The sequence below is a fragment of the Eriocheir sinensis genome, chromosome 25, assembly GCF_024679095.1.
Source record: "Eriocheir sinensis breed Jianghai 21 chromosome 25, ASM2467909v1, whole genome shotgun sequence".
NCBI classification, from domain to species: domain Eukaryota; kingdom Metazoa; phylum Arthropoda; class Malacostraca; order Decapoda; family Varunidae; genus Eriocheir; species Eriocheir sinensis.
Window position 1 is genome coordinate 1,971,025 of NC_066533.1, and position 10,955 is coordinate 1,981,979.

A 10,955-nucleotide genomic window follows, 5' to 3' on the forward strand; every position below is an offset into this window, starting at 1 on the left:
ATGCAGGGAAAGGAAAATGATCATGCTAAAGGTGTGTGAATATTCCAGAGGATCAATATGGTTCCTTTACCGAGATGGGGATGATGAAATATCAGGAAACGCAGGGGAATGAATGAAGAATAGGTGATGGTAGGATAGAAGCACGTGGTATTGGTGGCGGCGGCGGCGGTGATGATTGTGGTAACTAACTTGAGGGAGGTGGTGTATGTGGTTTTTACATAGATTTACATAGAAAATCAGACCACACAGACCCCATGGTCCAGACTTGGTGGTCTGTCCTTAAACCTAAGTGATTTTACATTAATCAGAAGACTCCAAAACGTTGCATTTCTACTCTAGTTGATATTAAGTTGAAGGAAGTGACGGTCGAGCTTATTTTTGAAGGAGTCAATCGTGTTACACTGGACCACTGACGGTGGAAGCTTATTCCATTCTCGCACTACAACGTTGGTGAAGAAAAATTTGGTGCAGTCTGAATTTACTTGTCTACATCTGAGTTTTACGCCATTGTTCCTCGTGCGCAAAGTGTCATCGATCATAAACAATGTTGATCTGTCTACATTCGTGAAACCATTAAGTATTTTAAAACATTCGATCAGTTTTCCTCGGAGGCGACGTTTCTCAAGAGAGAACATGTTAAGGGTAGAAAGCCTTTCTTCGTAGGATTTGTTGCGCAAGGAAGGGATCATTTTCGTTGCCCGACGCTGAACACCTTCTAATTTAGCAATATCCTTTGCATGGTGGGGAGACCAAACCTGTACCGCATATTCCAAGTGGGGTCTGACTAAACTGTTGTAGAGCGGGAGTATTACATCTTTATTCTTGAATACAAAGTTTCTTTTAATGAAGCCCAACATTCTGTTCGCTTTATTTGCTGCATCGATGCATTGCTGTGAGAATTTGAGGTTTGTCGCGATTTTGACCCCCAAGTCATTGACGCATTGAACGCTTTTGAGTTTAACGCCGCGCATCTCGTATTCGAACTTCTTATTCCTCGTTCCAACTTGAAGGACCTGGCACTTGTCTACGTTAAAGGGCATCTCCCATCTATCCGACCAAGCTGAAATTTTGTGCAAATCCTCTTGGAGGCTTTGCCTGTCTTCGTCAGTGAGAACCGAGTTGCCAATCTTTGTGTCGTCTGCAAATTTACTAATGCGGTTATTGAGTCCAACATCCACGTCGTTGATGTAAATAATGAAGAGCACTGGGCCAAGGACCGAGCCCTGAGGGACGCCACTAGTGACAGGCGCCCACTCTGAGTTAAATCCGTCAATCACTACTCTTTGTTGTCTGTTGCTCAACCAATTCGCGATCCATTGGTTTACTTGACCGTCAATACCTATTTGCTTTAATTTGTAAAGTAATTTATGATGCGGGACTTTATCAAACGCTTTCTGGAAATCAAGATAGACTACGTCCAGTGATTTGGTTACGTCATAAACAGTGAAGAGGTCGTTATAAAAGGTTAATAGGTTTGATAGGCAGGATCTTTTGTTTCGGAAGCCATGTTGTGAGTCCCCAATCAATGAGTGGCTTTCAAGGTAATTCACAATTTTGTCTCTAATTATGCCCTCAAGTAGCTTACCTACAACCGAAGTTAGACTAATGGGCCTGTAATTACCTGGTACTTTTTTGTCTCCTTTCTTGAAAATCGGTGTCACGTTAGCCTTTTTCCAATCTGAAGGGACGATGCCTTGTCGCAAGGACATATTGAATACGGTTGTGAGGGAGGAGAGTATTTCGCTCTTTGTTTCTTTCAGCAGAGTTGGATATACTTTGTCAGGTCCAGGACTTTTATTTGTTTTAAGTGAATGGAGAGCTTTAAGGACTTCATCGGTTGTTATTTCAAAATTAGGCAATGCATGCTCGAGATTTACAATAGTACTGGTGTTGGTGGTAGCGAGAGGAAGACTGTTAGTATTAAACACCGAGGAAAAGTAATTGTTTAAGAGGTTTGCAATGTGTTGGCTGTCAGTCACTAGTGCACCGTCGCTGTTTGTTAAAGGTTGTGGTAATGGTGGCAATGATGGTTATGGTAGTGGTTGTGTTGTTGCGGTGGTGGTGGTAGTAGTGGTGGCGGTGATAGTGGTGGTAGTGTGATGGTGGTGGTGGGGGAGGTGCTGGTGCTGTGGCTAGGTGTGTTACTGATTCAGTGGGCTGGGTTACTGGGCGAAGGGTTCTGACCCACCACAGGTTCAAGGGCTAATCCACCGGAGATAAGCTCCGAGGCCAGGCTCAGGTAGCACGTGCTGCTATTGTGAATAGTTACTAATTTAGGATGGCCACGGCCAGTCATAGGCTATGCCCCCACCCTTATCTTATCTTTTATGGTAGTAATTTGGTGGTCCTGGTTATGATGGTAATCATTTGATATTGGAAAATTATGCATTTAAAAGCTGCTAAAAACGTATGTATTCAAATATGCAGTAAAACTCTTAAAATATGCATTTAAAATAGGTGAATTGATATCTATTAGCAATACGCTTAGTATAAGCTATTAGAAGACAGTGCAGTGAATGAAATGGACAAAATAGCAAAGTCTGCGCATGCGCAAATCAGGATGGGACAAGCCAAATCAGGGGGACGAGACTTAACGCTACACAGGTTCAAGTCTCTCCCGCCGCTACAAGATGACAACTTTCATTTATCGCCGAGTGCCTGGAGACAACCTACATGCTGTCCTGACGAACATCTGTCAACATGGGCCGGGGTGTATCAAAGGTTCCAAGTCCTTGTGAGTGGGCTCAAGGACTCACAAGCGTTCGAGAAACCTTGCGCATGCTGTCCAAAAGGTCCCAAGCCTTGGAACTGTGCATATCTCGCTCGCCGCCTTGAGAGTCCGTGAGGGGTGTCGCAAGAAGAGTCCCAAGCGTCAGACATGGCAGCCCGTGAACAATACCGCGAGCGCCGACCAAAGAATTTTCGCCAGAGAAAAGACGGTCAATTTACCGTTTCACCCAACCAACGATTTTCTGATGTGGTTCATGTTTTTCTGGTGATAGATTTGGTGAACTGCACGATTTTGTACCTCATTTCCGTCGCAAATGTCTACTTTTTGAGTTATGCCTCTTTTCAAGTTATGCCTATCCCCTGCCCTAAACGATCTTGGGGACCTGTGGGAACACGGGGTTTTTGGGTGGGGGAGCATGAAATCGACTAATATGCATTTCAAATGAGGTCGAGAAATCAACAGAATCACATTAGAACACCAATGAAAAGGCATAGCCTGCATTTGTTTTGGTGGGAGCGGCGGAGGCGGCCATTGTGAGGTAAGCAGTGTTGCCAACGATCTGCTATGGGTGAGCAGTGTTGCCAACGATTTGCTACATTTAGCAAAGATAGCTGCGGCCACTGGAAGGTGAGCAGTATTACCAACGAAGTGCTACATAGCATTGAAAAGAGGCATAAAACGAAAAGTAGACATTTGCGACGGAAATGAGGTACAAAATCATTCAATTCACTACTTGTATCACCAGAAAAAGATAAAGAACACGAGAAAATCGTTGCTTTCGCCAAGTTCAGGAAATGAAAACCACAACAACGACATTACCTTACTGGCCATATGTTGATGTTTTTTGTGGCGCTACTGCTGCTGCTGCCTCTCCTCCCTATAAATACGGGGAAGTTTACAGTCTGGGCACCGTACTTCTAAAGGAAGGACACCATGACTTCTTCGTCGTTCAGATAAAATTGATTAATAAACTCCCTTTAGTTGTCCGTACAACCAGTACACACCGTGGCTATCTTTAAACTGACTGGCAAACACTAACTTACTGCTCGAATGGACCGCAGTTTCGAAACACCAAACGCGGCATTTCTTTACAACCACTGCTTCACCCCACCGCCGCCCCCTCACTCCGTCCCGCGCTGGGTATTCCAATGGCCTAAACCGAATCTGGAATATATTTAAACTACCCCAACCCAACTTTACATAACCTAACCTCTAACTGAGGGCGGGGGGGCGAAGCTCCCCTCGACCCCCTCTTAACCAATGGGGGCTCTTGGGGGACCCGTGAGAATTCGGGGGGTTCTGGTGGGGGAGCATATTTAAATTACTCCAACCGAGCTTTACGACCTAGCTAACTGAGGGGGGCTTCGCCCCCCCTCGATCCCCCCTCCTAACCAAGGGGGGCTTCGACCCCCCTGGACCCCCCCTCCCCCGGTGTGGTCTGGTGGGGGAGCATATTTAAATTATTCCAACCGAACTTTACGACCTAGCTAACTGAGGGGGGCTTTGCCCCCCCGGGACTCCCCCTCCCCCGGTGTGGTCTGGTGGGGGAGCATATTTAAATTATTCCAACCGAACTTTACGACCTAGCTAACTTTTTTTTTTTTTTTTTTTTTTTTTACAACAAAGGAGGCAGCTCAAGGGCACACAAAAAAAGAAAACAATAATAAAAAAAAAAGCCCGCTACTCGCTGCTCCTAAAAAAGAAACAAAAGAGGTGGCCGAAAGGAAGATCATATACGGGAGGAGAGGTGTCCTGATACCCTCCTCTTGAAAGAATTCAAGTCGTAGGCAGGAGGAAATACAGATGAAGGAAGATTGTTCCAGAGTTTACCATCGTGAGGGATGAAAGAGTGAAGATGCTGGTTAACTCTTGCATAAGGGGTTTGGACAGTATAGGGATGAGCATGAGTAGAAAGTCGAGTGCAGCGGGGCCGCGGGAGGGGGGGAGGCATGCAGTTAGCAAGTTCAGAAGAGCAGTCAGCGTGGAAATATCGATAGAAGATAGAAAGAGAGGCAACATTGCGGCCACCACTGTTAATAGATTTAGGGGAAGAACAGTGACCGTCTACCACGGCAGAAATAGAACGGTCAGAAAGGAAACTGGAGATAAAGGTACAGAGAGAAGGATAGAAACCGTAGGAGGGTAGTTTAGAAAGCAAAGATTTGTGCCAAACCCTATCAAAAGCTTTTGATATGTCCAGCGCAATAGCAAAAGTTTTACCGAAACGGCTAAGAGAGGATGATCAAGAGTCAGTTAAGAAGGCTAGGAGATCACCAGTAGAACGCCCCTTGCGGAACCCATACTGGCGATCAGATAGAAGGTCAGAAGTGGAAAGGTGCTTTTGAATCTTCCGGTTAAGGATTGATTCAAAAGCTTTAGATAGACAAGAAAGTAAAGCTATAGGACGGTAGTTTGAGGGATTGGAGCGGTCACCCTTCTTAGGCACAGGCTGTATGAAGGCATACTTCCAGCAAGAAGGAAAGGTAGATGTTTACAGGCAGAGGCGAAAGAGTTTGACCAGGCAGGGTGACAGCACGGAGGCACAGTTTTTAAGGACAATAGGAGGCACTCCATCAGGTCCATAAGCCTTCTGAGGATTGAGGCCAGAGAGGGCGTAGAAAACATCATTTTGAAGAATCTTTATAACAGGCATAAAGGAGTCAGAGGGGGGATGAGTAGGAGTAATATGCCCAGAATCGTCCAGAGTGAAATTTTTAGAAAAAGTTTGAGAGAAGAGTTCAGCCTTAGAGATAGATGAGACGGCAGTGTTGCCGTTCGGACTGAGGAGTGGAGGGAAAGATGAAGAAGTGAAGTTGGAGGAGATGTTTTTGGCTAGATGCCAGAAGTCACGGGAAGAGTTAGAGAAAGCAAGGTTTTGACATTTTCTATTAATGAAAGAATTTTTGGTTAGTCGGAGAATAGATTTGGCACGATTTCGGGCAGAAATGTAAAGTTCATAATTAGCATTAGTTTGAAGGCTCTGGTACCTTTTGTGAGCTACCTCTCTATCATTGACAGCACGAGAACAAGCGTGATTAAACCAAGGCTTTTTAGCGTGAGGAGTAGAGAAAGAACGAGGAATGTATGCCTCCATTCCAGAGACAATCACCTCTGTGATGCGCTGAGCACACACAGAGGGGTCTCTATCCTGGAAGCAATAATCATTCCACGGGAAATCGGAAAAGTACATCCTCAGGTCGTCCCACCGAGCTGAAGCAAAATGCCAGAGGCATCGCCTCTTCGGTGGGTCCAGAGGGTGTACAGGAGCGATAGGACAGGATGCAGAAATAAGATTGTGATCGGAGGAGCCCAACGGAGAGAACAGTTTGACAGAATAAGCAGAAGGGTTTGAGGTAAGGAAGAGGTCTAGAATGTTGGGCCGATCTCCAAGACGGTCGGGAATACGTGTAGGGTGCTGGACCAACTGCTCTAGGTCGTTGAGGATAGCAAAGTTGTAGGCTTGTTCACCAGGATGGTCAGTGAAAGAGGATGAAAGCCAAAGCTGGTGAACATTGAAATCTCCTAGGATGGAGATTTCAGCGAAGGGAGAGTGGGTCAAGATGTGCTCCACTTTAGAATTCAAATAGTCAAAAAATTTTACATAGTTGGTAGAGTTAGGTGAGAGATAAACAGCACAGATGTATTTAGTAATAGAGTGACAATGAAGTCTTAGCCAGATGGTGGAAAATTCAGAAGAGTCAAGGTCGTGGGCACGAGAGCAAGTGATGTCGTTGCGCACGTAGGCGCATCATACAGATTTGGATTGATATTTAGGATATAGTTGTAGGGAACAGAATAGAGATTGCTGTCAGTAGCCTCAGAAACCTGTGTTTCGGTAAGGAAGAGAAGGTGAGATTTAGAGGAGGAGAGATGATGTTCCACAGAATGAAAATTAGAGCGAAGACCGCGAATGTTGCAGAAATTGAGAAGAAAGAGGTTCGAGGAGTTATCAAGACACCTCTCGGGTCGGCAGCCAGAAGGGGAGTCCTCCCTGGGAATTTAGGTCCCCCAGGCGGGGACTCTGAGGCTTGGTGTGCGCCATTTTGAAATTTTAATTTTGGGAAAAGGTGTATATGTTGTGTGAATGTAGTGTGGTGTGGATAAAGAGAGGATCTGTCTTTAGAGAGCATGCTGAACTACTCTCCGGTGTTGGTGAGACAATAGGGAAACGGTTAGTGAGGACATGGGAAGGGTCTTTGGAGGGCTTCAGCTCCCTTCTCACCTCCCATATATACCTCACCGGGAGTGACTTGCGCCCGTTCGGTAGGTGTCTACCAAGGCCCAAACTCCACTTACCCCCCCCCCCCCCCCTTGCAAACGATATATAATCCCTTACCATTATTGGACGGAATATATATTGCTACCGCCGGCTAGTCTTGTGAACCTTTTTTAAAGGAGCAGTGATTCGCGTTATTTTTTAAATGATTGTTTCCCTTTTTTTTTTGGCCTCTGAGCTGTTTCCATTGTTGTAAAAAATGAAATGGCAATGCTCCTCACCGTGGCGGCAGGTATTTCCGCTAAATGTAGCGAATCGTTGGCAACACTGCTCACTTACCTATGCTCGCTTATGCAGCGAATCGTTGGCAACACTGCTCACCCCTTGCGGATCGTTGGCAACACTGCTTTCCTCTTAATGGCCGCCTGCACCGCTCTCATGAAAACAAATGCAGGCTATGCCTTTTCACTGGTGTTCTAATGTGATTCTGTTGATTTCTCGACCTCATTTGAAATGCGCATTAGTCGATTTTATGCTCCCCCACCCAAAAAACCCGTGTTCCCACAGGTCCCGAAGATCGTTTAGGGCAGGGGATAGGCATAACTCGAAAAGTAGACATTTGCGACGGAAATGAGGTACAAAATGGTGCAATTCACTAAATCTATCACTAGAAAAAACATGAACCACATAAGAAAATCGTTGGTTGGGTGAAACGGTAAATTCTCCGAAAAGACATCTTTAACAAATACGATGAAACCGAGTTCAAGAAGAGGTACAGGGTGGATCGTGCTGGCCTGTTGTTCGTCACTGACTTGGTGCGACACGTGATCGGCAACAGGACTGAGAGGAGCCATGCAGTCACTGCTAAGCTGAAAGTAGCGTTGACTCTGTGATATCTAGCCACCGGGTAAATGCAGCAGTGCAGCGCAGATGACTTTGAACTTTGCCGGTCCACAGTCAACAAAGTCATCACCTAGACCGTGGATGCTCTTGTGGTGTCACCAGAGAATATGTTGGTGTGGGAAATCCAAAACTTAATCACCTTAAATTTGATCACTCATAATGTAGTCATGCTATGACAGATTGGTGTATTCCCAACAAATAAATAAAAAAATATTTGTTCATAACATTCACTACAGTATCCAAAGCATATTTATAAGATAACATTTTTTTTTTAATTTGGGTTGAAAGAAAATTAGGGAGAAGTTAAAGAAAGGACTGAATGCCATTCAAATTGTTTTCTTTCGTCACTAGTTTCAAATTATATATTTTTCCTGAATTCAGTAAACTTATTATTTCATGTAGAATTAAGCAGCATTAAATTCTTATGTTACATAGGTTGCAAAGGTTAGAATATATGATGTTGCACACATTCATTGATATTTTTTTTATACTGAAACACTAATACATTACTAACAATTTAACTGATGCCCCGTTTTTATCATTCCAGTGCACACAAAAGAACAAGGAGCGTGGTCGAGAGGGGCATCGGTCAGCTCAAACGCCGATTTCACGTCCTGCACGGAGAAATCAGGCTCGACCCCATAAAAGCTTGCAAAGTCATTATGGCGTGTGGCATACTCCACAACATTTGCAAGCTACGTAATATCGAGCTTGACGAAGAGGTAACCGGAAGAAGAAGAATCAATAGTATTAGAGCTAGACTGTAAAAGGGCAATTAAATTACCAGTAATATTAACATGCCAGTTTTTAACTGTATTGATAATATTAGAGAATGATATAATAGATATTAACCCACCCTCATACCTTCAGATATTTTCTACATTCCTTTTCAGTGAGCCATTTTTGTGCATGTACAATTGTATAATTCACCTCCAACTATATTTATCTGTATAAATTATACAGTCATCTTTGTAGATACGTTGTCTTTCAGTTCATCACATAAAATATCGTAAAGTATTAAGTAAGCATTATATATTATGACATCCTGCTTATAAATAATAATAATAATTGTATGAAAACTCTATTAATACTAGCAGTACTATCAACCATTTCATAGACCCCATATCTGCAGCAGGATGACATTCGTGATGAGCCTGCTTGTGATGAGGGGTTCCAGCCAGAGAATGGCAGACTTGCTGCTGTCCATGAAAGGGCTCTCTTCAGAGAAAACATTGCTCGCCAACATTTTAGGTGAGGAAATGACTGAACCCTTAATATATAGTTTCTTGTATTATTTGGTAGTTTTAGATGCATTGATTAGTACTAACAAATATATTGCAGAAAATAATCTAAGTATCTTGTTTCCATGGGTGGCAAGTATAGTACTCGTCCCCTTTCAAAACTTATCACATTTATTCTCATACTTTCCCAGTGTTTTTTTATTTTTAATTTGCAAGCTAATTTACATTCATATTTTTACGCAACCCCCTTCATTTCTTTCCCCACCACTACCTCGCTACCCCTTTCTATACCTTCCCACAAGTCAGTAACATCCTGTCACACTCATATTTAGACCCTTTGAAGATAATTTCAGTCATCTCCAACTCGCCCAGCCTCCATCTTTAAAATATATCTCGCCCTATACATTTATCATCCTTATAATTTATTTTTTCTTCATCTTTCTCTGCTAGATGCCACAGTTCACTCTGTTCACGGATGATGGAGATGATAATGGAGAGTGTAATACTTGGTTGCCTCATTCTCAATGCAAGTTTTAATTCCTTGCAGGGTTGGGGCATAAACAGTTGTAATGACCCCCCTTCAACAGCTTTAAAGGGACATAGTCTTCGGTCAATTAATCAATGGGGACTTACGCTGGGGGGCGCGTCGCCTTGCCCATCCTACGACGATAAGCCCAGGAATCCCTCCAGGCAAGGCATTGATGGACTGTGCAGACAATATAAGTTGAATCAGTCTTACGTAGTAGTCACCGGTTTGACAGTCATTCCTAAATCCAATCTGTTGATCCATTTATTTGGTAGTTTGCCACCAATGCCCCCTCCATCAATCCTCATGCACTTTAAGAAATAATCATTATCCATTCTGTCGAAATTATTTCAGAGTACAATATTTCATCAACTTTACTTTGGCATTACACACATAGCAAAATTCGGATACATTGCTTTCTCCAATCCATTTACTTCCAGCGCACATATTGTGAGAGCATTTAGGAGATAACTGATAATTTAACTCTTAGTGATCAAAAATCTCTTTTAGAAGTTAAATGCTAATTCAGACATTCTAATGAACAGGTTCATCAAATTTGTAATGAATTTTTGTATTAAGTTGTTTCTGCATGGGATCCTTATGAAAGGATGTAAAATAAATTATATGTTTTGGAGCTATTTTCTTCATTTGTCTCCCTTAAGTTTTTGGGTTAATACGGCTTTATATTCTGCCTTGCCTCATAGGCCCTCTTTTGGGCCACATATTCAATTTTAGCTTGCAGAAGTGCAAGTTCTAATCTTCTTTTTTCTTCATTGTATGGCTTATCATCATGGTTAATTGGTGGGGCTCCTAGAGGTGGGGGGGAGCCAGCACGATGGTCCACTCTTCATCCGCCTCTGCTGGGCAGCTTTCTTCTCGTTGGTTGCTGAAATAAAAAATATACTATGTCAACACAAGTGAGAATCATCCTTTAGCACAAATAGGAACTGTAAGAAAAGGAAAAGGTTGACAAAGAGTACATTTATGGATGTTTCCTGTTTCTCCCATTAACCCCTTGACTGCGGATTTCCTACAAGAAGACATCACCAAGCTACAAGTGTCTGCAACAACTCAATGGAGAAAAATGTGAAGTCCTGCGCCTCGGGAAGGGATATCCAGCACACCAATACCACATGGGAAACACTCCACTATCCACTTCAGAGACAGAGAAAAACCTGGGACTATATTTTACCAGGCTACTTGTGAAGGTAAAATCCGTGACAATTACAGCAGACGGGTTAAACGAATCTCAGATGAAATTTGCCACTAAGCGTTGTCAGCCTACAACTAAAGAGAAACTATGAAGCTGGCAGAACTGAAGCACTGTCAACAAATTTA

The 10,955-nt window shown here is 43.3% G+C and overlaps 1 long non-coding RNA gene across 1 annotated transcript; it reads left to right on the forward strand.

Annotated features, from left to right (window-relative positions):
• The first annotated feature begins 8,401 nt into the window (after nucleotides 1-8,401).
• LOC127003211 (uncharacterized) lies at nucleotides 8,402-10,230 on the forward strand. The gene is made up of 3 exons (XR_007757004.1): nucleotides 8,402-8,572; nucleotides 8,983-9,101; nucleotides 9,639-10,230. It is a non-coding gene; the product is annotated as an uncharacterized LOC127003211 (long non-coding RNA).
• Nucleotides 10,231-10,955: the final 725 nt, after the last annotated feature.